Raw genomic sequence first — 14,329 nt, 5'->3', positions numbered from 1 at the left:
TCCCTGGGCAGGGCTCACAAAGAAGACAGCACTGGCTTCATCTGACACTTTGTTGGGTGAAGTGGCAGTGGGGTACTAGTCATGGAAAGATTTAAGCGGTTAATGATATAACTCCTAGGTCCCAGTTCTACCTCATCTACTCACTAGTTCTGTGACTTGAGGCCAAGTACTCACTAAAGCTCAATCTGCCTATTCCTGAAGGGAGAATGGTAACAGATGATTTGCCCGCCCACAATGAGACTATGTAAACAGTAAAGCTTCATCACCATTTATTATTCTTGAGAAGGCACACTTAACCATGGCTAATCAGAATATCTCTTTTCCTGGCCTTACCTATTTATAGTCACCTTTGAAAAAAAAAAATGCATTTAAATAAATTTGAAAGAAAAATCACCTTCAGCTGCATAATTCACCCAGAATAGAGACAATAGGAAATGAAACAACATCCCAGATTCACACACTTACATTTGTTTGTTCTTTCTTTTAACCTAAAGAATGCAGTGATTTTTTTTTTAAAGCTGAAAAGCAACCATGCCAAGTGTCCAGGTTTCTACATCATATGACAGCTGAGAGTCCAGGATGGGTTGAAAGCTCTATTTTTAGTTTTTAGTCAAAGGATAAAAATCAGACCTTCCTGTGGGAATCATCCACTGAGTCATGCAACACCATCAGGCCAGAATAAAATAGCTCTATAACCCAAAGCGTTCATTACCTATGAAATAAAGAAACAGAAGCAATTTTAGAGATCCCTCTCCCTGTAACCTTAGAGCTTTTGTAGCATTCTGAGATAAACACGTTGCCCTCCGTCAGTGCAAATGGACCAAGCAGCAGACCTGAATGTTCAGTGGGAAAGAGAAAAATTAAATTAAAACTTTGGTGTACAAATTACAAATTCAAGGTTATTTAAATCTAAGGTAAGGAAGAAAGCAACTGGTCCCTCTAAATATTATTCAATAAGTAGTTTAATAGTGTTTAAGCTTGCTGCCCAATCTGGAGTCTGTTTCCCTTTTCTAGGATCAAACACACAATACTCAGTTCCTTTAGGAATGTGCTGGATGTGAACACAGAAATGATATTCAATATTGCCTAACCATTATGGACTCAAACTCAGAAATTTAGATACCTCCATTTTTAGAGGGAGGTACCTGACACCTATAGAGTTTTAACAGCTTGCCCAGGCTATTAACAAGTTAGTGGAAGAGCAGGATCTAAAACACAGAGCAGAAAAGCTCAATGACTGTAAATGGTTAATGTCTTGGTTTGCAACAAGGGAAAGAACAGGCTCCAAGAACTACAGACTAATGTAATGGAGGAATCGTAAATTCAGAGGCAAAAGGAACCCCAGAAATCATCTTTTCTGACCCACTCATTTTAGAGATGAGACAGGACAAGACAGAGTAAGGTTCTGGCCTAGCAGCTTTCAACTCATTAGCGACAGAGCCTGGGCTAGGACCTGGGTCTCTTGATCTTTGCCTGGGGATCTTTCCACCACACTAGCATTGAGAGTCTTCTCAGGCAACATTCTAGAATTGATTATTAAACAGATGGCTTGGGAGCATTTAAAAAAGAAAGCAGTCATTAGCAGCCAGCATGGGTTCGGTTAGAACAAGTTAAGTCATGCCAGGCTAACCTCATCTCCTTTTTCATGTGGTTACAAACAAATGTATACATTATTATAGGAAACTGAAGTTGGGGGATACTCCAGCAGAACTGAGGTGAGCTGTATTTACCCAGCTTAAGACTATAGGCAACCTATCTTGATTTTTCCTTTCCTTGTTTCCCTGCCCTGTGCTTTTTTCAGGACTCAATAATCCTCCATTTACCCACCTAAGACTGGAGCCAACCAGTGAGAATCTACACGCCTTCTTTTATAACATCTGTACAGCTGGGATCCTTTGCCTTTTCCAAACTGGAGGTAAAGGATTCATATAATTGTAGAATTGGGGTTTTTTTGTGAATGGTAAATATTGGGGAGAAGACACATAAACATAACATCCTTAGTGCAGGAAGACATTGGGAGCTCTAGATTCACCTGGTAATTTTTCTAGTATGACTGGGCGTATACTATGCATCCCCAAATGCCAAGAGCCCCAGGAAGGAAGGAAGATACCATTACTAGGAGATATATGCAGAGATGAACATCTCTCAGTTTATGATGAAATCAAATTATCAGGCTCTTCCACAGGTCATCATAGCATGGGTTATTATGGAGATAAGAGGAAAAGGAACTTTGAGGGGATTTTGAAAAATTTGCAATGAGAGAAGAGGTGTTAATCTATATAAATATTTGTCAAATCCCTCCCTTGGGCTTAACATGGCCCACTACCAGGGTGAGGTCACCAGAGTCTCCTAGACTAGGGAGGCTCATCCAGGAATGTTCACAGGATATATAGTGTAACTTAATTGTCAAAGATCTCCATGATCTCCTCATCAAACATTGCAGCCAGATTTTAGGACACAGCACATGTTGATTGATGGTTCTAGAGTCTTCTGGACATTGACCACTGTCCTCTGTTCTTGACTCTTCAGGGTTTAATTGATGACTTGGGTGAAAGCATATGTTAATTGTTGATCAAGTTAATAGCCAAAAATTTGGGCTCAATTTAACTTTCTAACAATTCCATGCAAAGATGGTGCAGCCCCAGGAAGAGGAAATTCCCATTACCGAGGTGGTAAAATAGAGGCTGGATGAAGCATGGTGGTGACACAGCCAAGGGGATGTAATGCACCCGTGAGGCTATGGGCCTAAATATCTCTAAGAATTCCTTCCATTTTGTGGTTCAGTTATTCTAAAATAAAGGTCCATGAAAATATCTGAAATACAAATATGTACCACATATTAATGGTTAGGGAAGGTAGTGTTTGCTCCTTTTTTATTACCCTCTTTTGGTTTTGCCTGTCCAAGGTGACACATGCCATATGGACTCAATATGCTCAAGACCTGGATGAATAACTCAGAGGAGACCAGCCGACAATGGAGAGTCTCTAGGTTAAAAGAGTGAGAGTGAGTCACAAATGGATATAAAAATTATATTTGCAACACAATGTTGGAATGAAAAAATATCCCAGAGGAAAAATGATCTGTTTACTCTGTAATACCTTAGGGTAGGAGAAATATTACTTAAGAGCAGAAACTGGGCCTAAAATATGTTTCCCTTTTAAATCAAAGAATTCATGATGAGATGTTTTATGATCATTTTTTATATGACAGTATCCAGGGTGCTTTCAGACAAATATGTAGCAAGAGGACCTCTTGACCATAAAAAGGACTTCTCTCCCTTTTGAAAAGGAACCCAAGAGTGCATGGTTCCATGAAGGCTGGTAAGCATGCATCTTTGCAGTTCTCAAATAGTCAAAACCCATTCTGCCAGAATCAGTCTCAACCATTAGGAGATTACTTAACATCAGCAACATCCTCCCCATTTTCCTAAACATTGTATTCAAAATAATGCAAACAAACAAAAATAGATGAAATGTCCATATAATTTAGGATCTCCCTAATTAGTGACAGAGAAATGTATATAAATCACAGGTTAGCAGAAGTTATGGCAGGGGCGGTGGACAAGGAGTAGAAAAGGTGGGCCCATTCCAGGCTCCATGCTTCCACAACTATGGACCCTCATCTGGGTCTCGCATTCTCCATAAATCCTCACTTTAGAAGGAAGGATTCTTGGAGATGAGATATTCTAGCTAAATCCCAAAGGATGAGAAGAATTCAGCCACATGAAGAGGTTTTCAGGCAGACTTATCAGGTGCAAGGGTCCTCAGGATAGGCAAGTTGGGGTTATACTTGAGGAACTTACAGGGGCTGGTGTGGCTGTGAGGCGGGGGAAGCTGTATGGGTTGGACGTGTTGGGTGGGGCCAATCATGTATGGTCTTTGTGCATGTAGGTTTTTTTTATAAGCACTACAGAAAACAATAAAGGATTTTAAGCAGGGCAGAGACAGGTCTTGAGTTACAACGTTTAAAGCTTACTCAAGCTCTTCGTTGGAGAATAGATTACAGCAGCATCAGGAGTGTAGTAAGTAGGAAGACCAGTTCAGCGGCAACTAAAGTGGTGCAAGCAAGAGTAATGAAAGTTTCAAATAGAAGTGTAGAGGGGAGAAGTGGGAATTGAGATACAGTTAAGTGGTAGAACTGACAAGACTTGTAGCTGATGACTGAGATGTTACTGTATGGATAATCCAATGAAGTATAAGTAGGTTTTTTGTTTTTTGTTTTTTTAAATGCAATATACTTTACTTTTTTAAAAATTATTATTATGTTATGTTAATCACCATACATTACATCATTAGTTTTTGATGTAGTGTTCCATGATTCATTGTTTGTGCATAACACCCAGTGCTCCATGCAGTACATGCCCTCTTTAATACCCATCACCTGGATAACCCATCCCCCACCCCCCACCCCTCTAGAACCCTCAGTTTGTTTCTCAGAATCCATAGTCTCTCATGGTTCGTCTCCCCCTCCGATTTGCCTCCCTTCATTCTTCCCCTCCTGCTATCTTCTTCTTTTTTATTTTTTAACATATAATGTATTATTTGTTTCAGAGGTACAGGTCTGTGATTCAACAGTCTTACACAATTCACAGCGCTCACCATAGCCCATACCCTCCCCAATGTCTATCACCCAGTCACCCCATCCCTCCCACCCCCCACCACTCTAGCAACCCTAAGTCTGAATGTCTGTACAAATGCAAAGCATTGCTATTAATATGACAACACAGACCAAAATATGTAGTTCAGGCTATAAAAGGCTACTCTTGGTAAACATGGTTGCTAAATTTATTCCTGAGCAAGCTACCATATGACCCAGCAATTGCACTACTGGGTATTTACCCCAAAGATACAAATGTAGTGATCCAAAGGGGTATGTGCACCCCAATGTTTATAGCAGCAATGTCCACAATAGCCAAACTATGGTAAGTGCCATGATATCCATCAACAGATGAATGGATAAAGAGGATGTGGTATATATATACCATGGAATATTATGCAGCCATCAAAAGGAATGAGATCTTGCCATTTGCAGCAATGTGGATGGAACTGGAGGGTATTATGCTGAGCGAAATAAATCAATCAGAGAAAGACATGTATCATATGATCTTACTGATATGAGGAATTCTTAATCTCAGGAAACAAACTGAGGGTTGCTCGAGTGGTGGGGGGTGGGAGGGATGGGGTGGCTGGGTGATAGACATTGGGGAGGGTATGGGCTATGGTGAGCACTGTGAATTGTGTAAGACTGTTGAATCACAGACCTGTACCTCTGAAACAAATAATACATTATATGTTAAAAAAAAAAAAGATAGTAGGAAGGGAAAAATGAAGGGGGGAAATTGGAGGGGGAGACAAACCATGAGAGACTATGGACTCTGAGAAACAAACTGAGGGTTCTAGAGGGGAGGGGAGTGGGGGGGATGGGTTAGCCTGGTGATGGGTATTAAAGAGAGCACGTACTGAAAAAAAAAAATTTATTCCTGAGCATAAGGAAGAAAGAGTTGCATACATACATTTACCCACCAGGCAACTGAAGAGCTCTGATGGGTCCTTTCAGTAGGCAATAATTACTATTCCAAGTATTTCCCACTATACTGCCCCCACTATGGACAAGTTAGAGCTGCTCCTTTCAAGACAGGTCTGTCCTTGCATACCTAGGCAACATCTTGAAGTCACCAGATCCATGCAGATCCCATGACTGGTTCCATGACTGTTTTCCAAGAGGGGCATTCCCAGCCCCTACCCATGGAGTCACTTAGGACGTCCTTGACAGCCTACTACTTTTACAGGACATTGGGACTTAATAAAAGATGCACCCACCAAGGCAAAAATAGCCATGCAATTTTGGAAGCTCCAAATAAAACCATATATATGATGTTGTATAGAAAAATGAAGTGGTTTATTATCTGAACTTTTTATCTTTGACTATAAGGATGAGCCGTATTTAGACATAGCCCAAATCACTGCTCCATAAAGAGCTTAGGGCTACCCTGATTCTGGAAGATGCTATATAAAAAACCTGGTTCTATTTCCAAGGCTGCTATACAACCAAAATAAATCATCAGCAGTCTGTACATTCATTTATACATACATACTGTACCTTCTCTAACTGAAAATATTCACACAACAGATTGAATTCAATATGCTTTCCCTGAAGATGTTATTCTGAAAAATAGAAGTGTTATTACCTAAAATAAAAAAGATAAGAACATTAATTGCACAGTGTTTCTATTGCCTCCACACTGTCTCCACTGATGATTCTCTTAACCTCTCCAAACACAAAATGATCCAAATAAGGATCTGAGTTGAATTAGAAAGTATATGGTCCCATCCCAATATTTTGAGCAGCTTGCATTCACAAGTCAGAAATTAACAACTGTGGTCTAGGGAATATGTCTTAAGGAAATGTTTCCAGTCCCCTTGGGATCAGTATTTGTTTTCTAGGTATTGCAAAGACAAAAACAGATACCAGTATACAGTGGGCAACGTGGAATCCTTTTGAAATTGCACAGGTAGCTTTTTCTTTGTTAAATAAAGAAAGACTGTTTTAAATGATATCACTCAAAGCTAGTAAGGATAGTATCAGTTGCTAACAGCACTCACAATTGTTCTCCTTTTTGAAAGTAATTAAACAATATGAATCAAAATAAAAAAGATTTATACTTTTTACATAGGTTTATCCTCAACTTATGAAATTGTAGCCTAATAAAATATCCAAAATATGGGGAAAAAACCCAAATGCACAAAGAAGTGTTTTAGATCATTAATAGTAAAAAAAAATTGGGGAAAAACTATTTAATAGTAAAAAAATTAGAAAAAAAATATATATCTAACAACAGGGAAATGATTAACTCAATTATGGTCCATCCACTTAATCTAATATAAAACCTTTTTTAAAGTTAGGGTTGGGGCGCCTGGGTGGCTCAGTCGTTTAAGCATCTGCCTTCTGCTCAGGTCATGATCCCAGCGTCCTGGGATCGAGCCCCGCATTGGGATCCCTGCTCAGTGGGGAGTCTGCTTCTCCCTCTCCTGCTCTCCCTGCTTGTGCTATCACTCTCTGTCAAATAAATAAAATATTAAAGAAACAATTAGGGTTATAGGGGCGCCTGGGTGGCTCAGTCAGTTAAGCATCTGCCTTCAGCTCAGGTCATAATCCCAGGATTGTGGAATCAATCCCCTGCTCAGCGGGGAGCCTGCTTCTCCCTCTCCTTCCTGCTCATGCTCTCTCTCTCACCACCTCTGTTGCTATCTCTGTCCCCAATCTTTAAAAAAAATTAGGGTTATAAAGACTATATAACAGTATGAATAGTGCTTCTTATAGTAAATAACAAGTTAAGCTTTATAATTACTTGACATCAGTAATATAAAAAGGAAATGCCCATATTGGTAAGGCCACCTCTCCAAACTGGAGTAGGGTTTTACTTGGGAATCAGCTGAATAGATTTGTTAAAAGATAAACTGAGTCACATTAATATTTTTTAAGAGTTGATGTGAGCATTTATCAATTTAAATCCAGCAACGCCAAACAGGAAGTGGTTGGAAGCATTCTATCCACAGGAGCCAGACTTCGAGAAAGTTCAGAAGCCAAGAAAGGAAATGATTTGGTTGGCTATGGCTTGGTCCAGTTGGTTGTTTTCATTTTATAACCCTGAGACATTTGCTGGCTTAGATTTTGGATTTCCTTACGAAGTCACCATAGCATTAGAACTGCATCAGCCCAGTGTAACAGAGAGACGCCACGCTCCAGTCTTCCCCTTCTGTGCATTCTGTGCAGGGTTATAAAGTAGCATGGAAGCTTGGCTCCAGCTGAAAGGCTGTGCTGTGATTCCTCCAGACTCCACCTGAGTTGTGGGTTCTCTAAAAAAAAAAAACAGAAACGCGTCATACTGAATGGAGTGACACATTGTGAAGACAACCAAGGCTAAGTGTCATTAGGGCTGGCGCCTACTGCAGTGTCCATGCCTCTCCTCTACAACTGTAGGAAAATCCCTGGAAATAGGAACCAAAACAAACCAACACCCACTAAGACTGTGTCAGTACAGTAATGCATTCATATCCAGCTGGAAAATGTCAAAAATCAGTCCTTTGTGGTTATCATACATGATTCCTTGTGACTGATTTTTTTCTCTAAGTTCACCAGTTAATAGTAATGACCTATTGCTGAACCTTGAGAGTGATGTTGTAATGATCTCCCTCTGAAATAGACTTCCTTCCATTCCACTGCCATCCCCAGTGTATCTTTGTTCGGCTGCAAACATGCCATTGTTAGGCACAGAGAAGTTTTGGCCTCAGAGCTCTGTCTCCAAATCCCTGGCTTATGTCTGTCCAGCCCTCTGAGAAGTATGATTTGTTAGGAAAAGCCACCCTGGGGCTCACAGATTCACAGTTTATCTTTACAGTTTTCATGTTATTTTGTTATCCTGGTGTTACCTTGAGGTTCTTCAAAATAACACTTAAAAAGATTCACATGTCTCACATCTAAAGGAAGTTTGTGATTCCTTTTTTTATACCCCCACCTTGTTTGAAAAAGGAGCAATGGAAGCTTGGAATAATACAACAGATTTAAAGAAAGAAATGAAGATAAAGGGGTGCCTGGGTGGCTCAGTTGGTTAAGCGACTGCCTTCGGCTCGGGTCATGATCCTGGAGTCTCTGGATCGAGTCCCGCATCGGGCTCCCTGCTCAGCAAGGAACCTGCTTCTCCCTCTGACCCCCCCCCCTCTCATGTGCTCTCTGTCTCTCTCATTCTCTCTGTCTCAAATAAATAAATCTTTAAAAAAAAAAAAAGAAAAAGAAAGAAAGAAATGAAGATAAAGAGAAAACAGTGGTAGAAAAATAAGTTGCCGCTGGGGTAAGGATGGTACCCGTAATGCATTTTTAACATCCTTAAAGGACTGAGCTGTACATTTGATTTCTAGCTCCTCAGCCCCCACGGCAAGCATGGAGAAATTATTATTATCACTAACATGTATTCTTTATAGTTATTTTGGAGAAGTCTCCAGAAAGTGTCCATCAGTGGATGAACCAATAAAGAAAATAAGGTATATATACACATAATAGAATATTACTCAGTCTTAAAAAAAAAAAAAAAAAGGAAATTCTGCCATTTGCAACAACATGGATGAACCTGGAAGACATTCTGCTGAGTGAAAGAAGCCAGTCACAGGATGACAAATCCTGCATGATTCCATTTATATGAGATGTCTAAAATAGTCATATTCACAGAAGCAATAAAATACAATAGTGGTTACCAGGGACCCGGAGAAGGGGAAACACGCAGTTGTTTCATGGGAATAAGGTTTCAGTTACACAAGATGCATGAGTTCTGGAGATCTGCTGTCAACACAGTACCTACAGAACCTAAAGTACAGTATTGTGCACTTCACAATTTCTTAAGATGGTAGATCTTAGGTTTGTATTCTTAGCACCAAAAAGAGGGGGACACAGGAAACTTAGGGAGATGTTGGATATGTCTATTATCTTGATTGTGGTGAAGGAATCATGGGTGTTTGCATATGTCCAAACTCATCAAACGGTATATATTGGGTATATGCAATTCTTCGGATATAGATTATACCTCAATAAAGCTATTGAAAACAAATAAACATAACCACACTTAACCATTTTTTTCTAATATTATCAAACAATAGGTTGGCTGAACAGAAATCAATAATTAAAACAAAACATAATCAAGGATTGTTAGTTAATAGGGTAATGAGTCTAACACAGAGAACATAGATGACCTACATAATCTATGTTCATTTCTGTCAAAATGTTCTACTTTTATGCATAATACATTGTTAAAATAAATAAATAAAGGACTTTGCAGAATAAGGTTATCTTTCCATCATTCATATTTGATTATCTGTAGCTTTTTCTATTGGAAGGTGGGTAAAGGAAAATTTTCCTTGCAAATCAATGTGGTCAAGAGCATTGATCAATGTCCACACACTGATAAGCCCTCCTTAGATGACCTCAGGACCTCAGTTCCAGTAGTATGTATGACAGTGTAGGACTAGAAATGAAGTTACTTGGGTTCAGGGTGGATATAACATCTCTGCTTCCTATATTTCCACAGTGCCCTTCAATATACAGGAACAATGAGTTAAAACAATCTCGTTTGTAGAAGTGAGTGTGGTCAGGAGGTATGATGCAGCTTTTATGCTGATTCATCGGCTCACAGTGAGATAAGCTTGCATGAGAGCACCCAAGAAGCATTCGACATTCATTAGATTTATCTTCAAACCATAATTCTTTAAGGTAAAGTGAGACTTTAATTTAATAAGCTTGCAACTGGTTAATAACACAGCTATAATTCCAGGTACACTTGTCTTCAAGTGGTGATAGCCTGGCTGGTTATTTTTAAGTCATAGATGTGTTTTGAGTGTTTGTTTGCTCTACAACTGTGCTGAGGTATAATTGATGTAAATAAACTGTCCATATTGAAATTGTACTATCTGATGAGTTTTGACATAATAAAGTTCCATGAAACCATAATTACAGTCAAGTTAATGAACGTGCCAATCACCCTTGAAAGTTTTGCTCGTGTCTTTCACACTCTTCTATTATAATTGTTTTTATCTGCCCATTTCCAGTATATGGCAATGAATTTACTTTTTAGCATCTATTTCATTGTGATGCAATGGATATTTATCCTTTGCTGTTTTTAAATGCAATCGATGATTGTCACTTTTCTAGGAATCATGAAAAGGATTTCCTCTTCCACAGAAAACTTTGGCTCTAGAAGTGAATTAGCTTCTAGGTATTTAAGTAGGGTAAGCTACCAGGAAGAACTGGCCAGTCACTGTCTCAGGACAGAAATAGAACACCCAAAATGAAGAGGAGGTGAGGATGGGGGTGGGAGGCCTGGCATCACTTCATATGAGGAAGTGGCATCAGGAAGAGACAGCCCAATCTGATAGGCTGTGGCAGGGCCAGTCCACCATCATTCCATAAAAGGAGCATATTGTGTAAAAATATGCCAGGGACGGGTGAAGTCCTCCATAAAAGAAAAGAAAGGAAGAACAAGGGGACCAAAAGGAAGAGAGAATTAAAGGGAAGGAGAGCAATAAGATATTAAGAGTGAGAGGAAAAAGATAAACAGCAAACACTGCAGTGGGGCCTTTGGCTAATGAACATACGTAGAGTGACCTGGTGGTTAAGAAGCCAGAGAAGGTCCTGAAATGGGTCCCCGCCAATGCCGGCCCCACGTGACACAGTGGCCAGGGCCAGAGCACGAAACAGGAAAGCGACTGAACTGCATTAGGATTCCTCCACCATCTCTGCCCATCACAGGGCTGGAGACAGAGGAAAACTTTCCCTCCTCAGGAAAAAAAAGAGCTATTTTTATCAAGTTAAATGAGCCTGAATTGGCAGATGAATATTGTTAATTGGTGTGGTTTCTTCCGTGCAAGAAAGAGTTTCCAATCAGACTAGCAATTCCTCTGCCACCCAAACAACAACGTATTAATAAAAATGAAATGAAGTTTCAGAATCCTTGTCGGTAATGAGCTCATAATCCTGTGCCCCTTCACTTTGCTAGAAAAGGAAGCTCCATCGTAAAGCTGCCACCATGACATCCTCTCTGTCCCGGCCATTCTTTCCATGGTGACAATGCAAATGTGATTTTTTTTTTCTCTAAGAATTTCTACATTTAGATGTCAAATCAAGCTGTTCTAACCGCCTAATTGTGATCCTCCCTTCATCAACAGACTTTTCAAGGAGTTTCTGATTGAAAGCAACCAGGCAACTCTGCTAGGTGCATCTTGTTCTGAAAAGCAAGGGGAGGGGGTGGCGGAAATAAAACACAGAGGAGAAATATCTCCCCTTTTAAGAAATACCAACTTTATCTATTTTACAGTTTCATGAACTTGACAAATGTATATTCCCACATAACCACAACCGCATTAAGATATGGAGAATCTACATCACCCCAGAAATTCCTGGTCTTAGACAACCACCAATTTGTCTTCTGTCACTGTGGATGAGTGTTGCCTTTTCTAGAATTTCATATAAATGAAGTAATATCATGACTTCTTAAAAACTCAACTTAGTGGTTTTTTTGGATTGATCTATTTTAGAGAGAGAACGCGCACGCACATGATTGCAGGGAGGAAGCGGGGGAGAGAGAATCCCCAAACAGACTGCCCGCTGAGCACGGAGCCCCTTGTGTGGCTCTATCCTACAACACCGAGATCATGGCCTGAGCTGAAACCAAGAGCCGGTTACTTAACCGACTGAGCCACCCAGGTGCCCCTCGGCTAATGTTTTTGAAATTCAATCCATGTCGCATGGACATCAGCAGTCTATTCCTTTTCATTGGTGTTCTATTATATGATTATACTTCAATGTGTTTACCCGTGGACATTTGGATTCTTTTCTGTCTTAGGCTATTATCAATAAAGCTACCACGAATATTAGCATCCAAAAATTTTTGTGGACATATGTTCTCATTTTTCTTGGGTAAGCACTTAGGAATGGAACTGCTGTCTCATATAGTAAGTGTATTTTTTACTTAAAAGAAACTGCCAACTGTTTTCCAAGTTAGCTATACCACTTCATATTTCCATCAATAATGATTTTCAGTTGCTCCAAACCAGAGCCAGTGAAATGGGTGTAAAGTTATATCTCAGTATGGTTTTAATTACACTTTCCCGATGACATTAATGTTGAATATTTTTTCATGTATTTATTGGCTGTTCATTAAGTTCTTTTGTGAAGTGTTTAAAATCTTTCACCCATTTTGAACTATTAAATGGTTTGTAAGAAGAGTTCTTTAAATATTTTTAACACTCTTGTCAGATATATGTATTGCGAATATTGTCTTGCAGTCTATGACTTGCCTTTTCGTTTTCTAAAAGGTGTCTTTCAAGCAACAGAATTTTAAATTTTAATGAAATTGAGTTTCTTCAATTTTTATAGTTTGTGTTTTGGGCTTTCTCCATAATTGCCAAGATTTTCTCTGGTTCGTGACTAGACAAGTTTCAGGTTTTAAACTTGGATCTATCCATGATCTTGCCCCGCCCCAAGCCAAACTATATCCAGCTTTATTAAAGATACTTTTCACAAACACTCATGGTATTTCAGACAATCGTTAACAGCATACAACAACTTTCAAAGTCTCTTCTTCAGTGGAATACCAAAATCAGAAAGCCACTATAAAACCCGATGAAGTCTTCATGTGATACTCTGAACGGGGAAAAGTTAGGGTGAGGGTTGACCTTTCACACTTAGCATGTTGTTCAATGGGTTTTCACAACCTGACCCTGACTTTCAGGAAATGAAATCAAAATGGCAGAGGTATCCATCTGAAGATCCACAAGCTAAAAAAGGAACTCTTTTGAGGGATGCCATCTCCATGGTGACATTGGAGAGTCCAGATTGCCTGACATACTGGAACCATGTCTTGGGGTCAGGTTCCAACAGGTCTCTGGGCTTAAGGGAGTCAAGTCTATGTTGAAGGCAGAGAGGAAGAAGAAAACATAAAAAATGAATTTTAGTTTTTCCACATCACAAAGCATTTGTGCCAAGGTGGCTCCTTTGTGTCAACATCGAGGAATCCCTCCTCCTGGGCACCAAGAGGAAGTTTCTCAAAACTAGCGGGGAGAGGTGTTTTCCCTCCATACCAATCTAGCTTTGGAGATGTGCTTTTAGTGCCCTTCCCCCCCCCATACAACAGTGAAATGTTCTCTGTGCTAACAACAGAGCTTAAAAAAAAGTAAAACAAAATTTTGCATTTTTATAAAATTTTATAAAAAATAGTATTCCAGACTGTACAGTCACCAGAAGTACAGTTATCAAAAATGCACACACTTCACTTGGCCTGTCCAGCACCTTTCGCTTTCAGCGCCTGGTCTTTGGGCATCTCTATTTGGGCATCTCCATTTTCTCCAAGGTTATTCCCATCCTTGCCAGCATCAGCTTTCCCCTTTTTCCCTTGGGGTACCTTCTCTCCCTTCTTGGCAGGGGCCTTTTTAGGCTTGGGCTCTGGCTTCAGGGAAGCAAGTTTAGCAGATAACTTTACAGATCTTCTCTGTGACTCATCCTTCACCTTGGCTTTATCTCCTTAAGCGTCCCCTTCAACCTTTCTCTTGGGCATGATGGCCACAGGGTGAGACACGGGCACTGGGCAGGGGGCATGCAGCACGTGTGGGCTTTGGCCAGTCCAGGAGTCATTTTCACCTCTTCTTCTGATCTGGCCTCCATCTTGAGTAAATTTTTGCATATGACATGAGAAACAGATCTTAAGGTTCTTTTTATTTAATCTATGTCTATTCAGATATTCGAGACCTACTTGTTGGAAAGACTATCCTAATGGATTAACTTGCATCT

The 14,329-nt window shown here is 39.8% G+C and overlaps 1 pseudogene; it reads right to left on the bottom strand.

Moving 5' to 3' along the window:
• Window positions 1–13,811: 13,811 nt before the first annotated feature.
• LOC110577736 lies at window positions 13,812–14,096 on the bottom strand (annotated as a pseudogene).
• Between the last annotated feature and the right edge of the window lie 233 nt (window positions 14,097–14,329).

Source organism: Neomonachus schauinslandi, chromosome 5, assembly GCF_002201575.2.
Source record: "Neomonachus schauinslandi chromosome 5, ASM220157v2, whole genome shotgun sequence".
In the NCBI taxonomy this organism is placed as follows: domain Eukaryota; kingdom Metazoa; phylum Chordata; class Mammalia; order Carnivora; family Phocidae; genus Neomonachus; species Neomonachus schauinslandi.
Note: the sequence above shows the minus strand (reverse complement) of the source record. Positions and strands in the feature narration are given on the sequence as shown.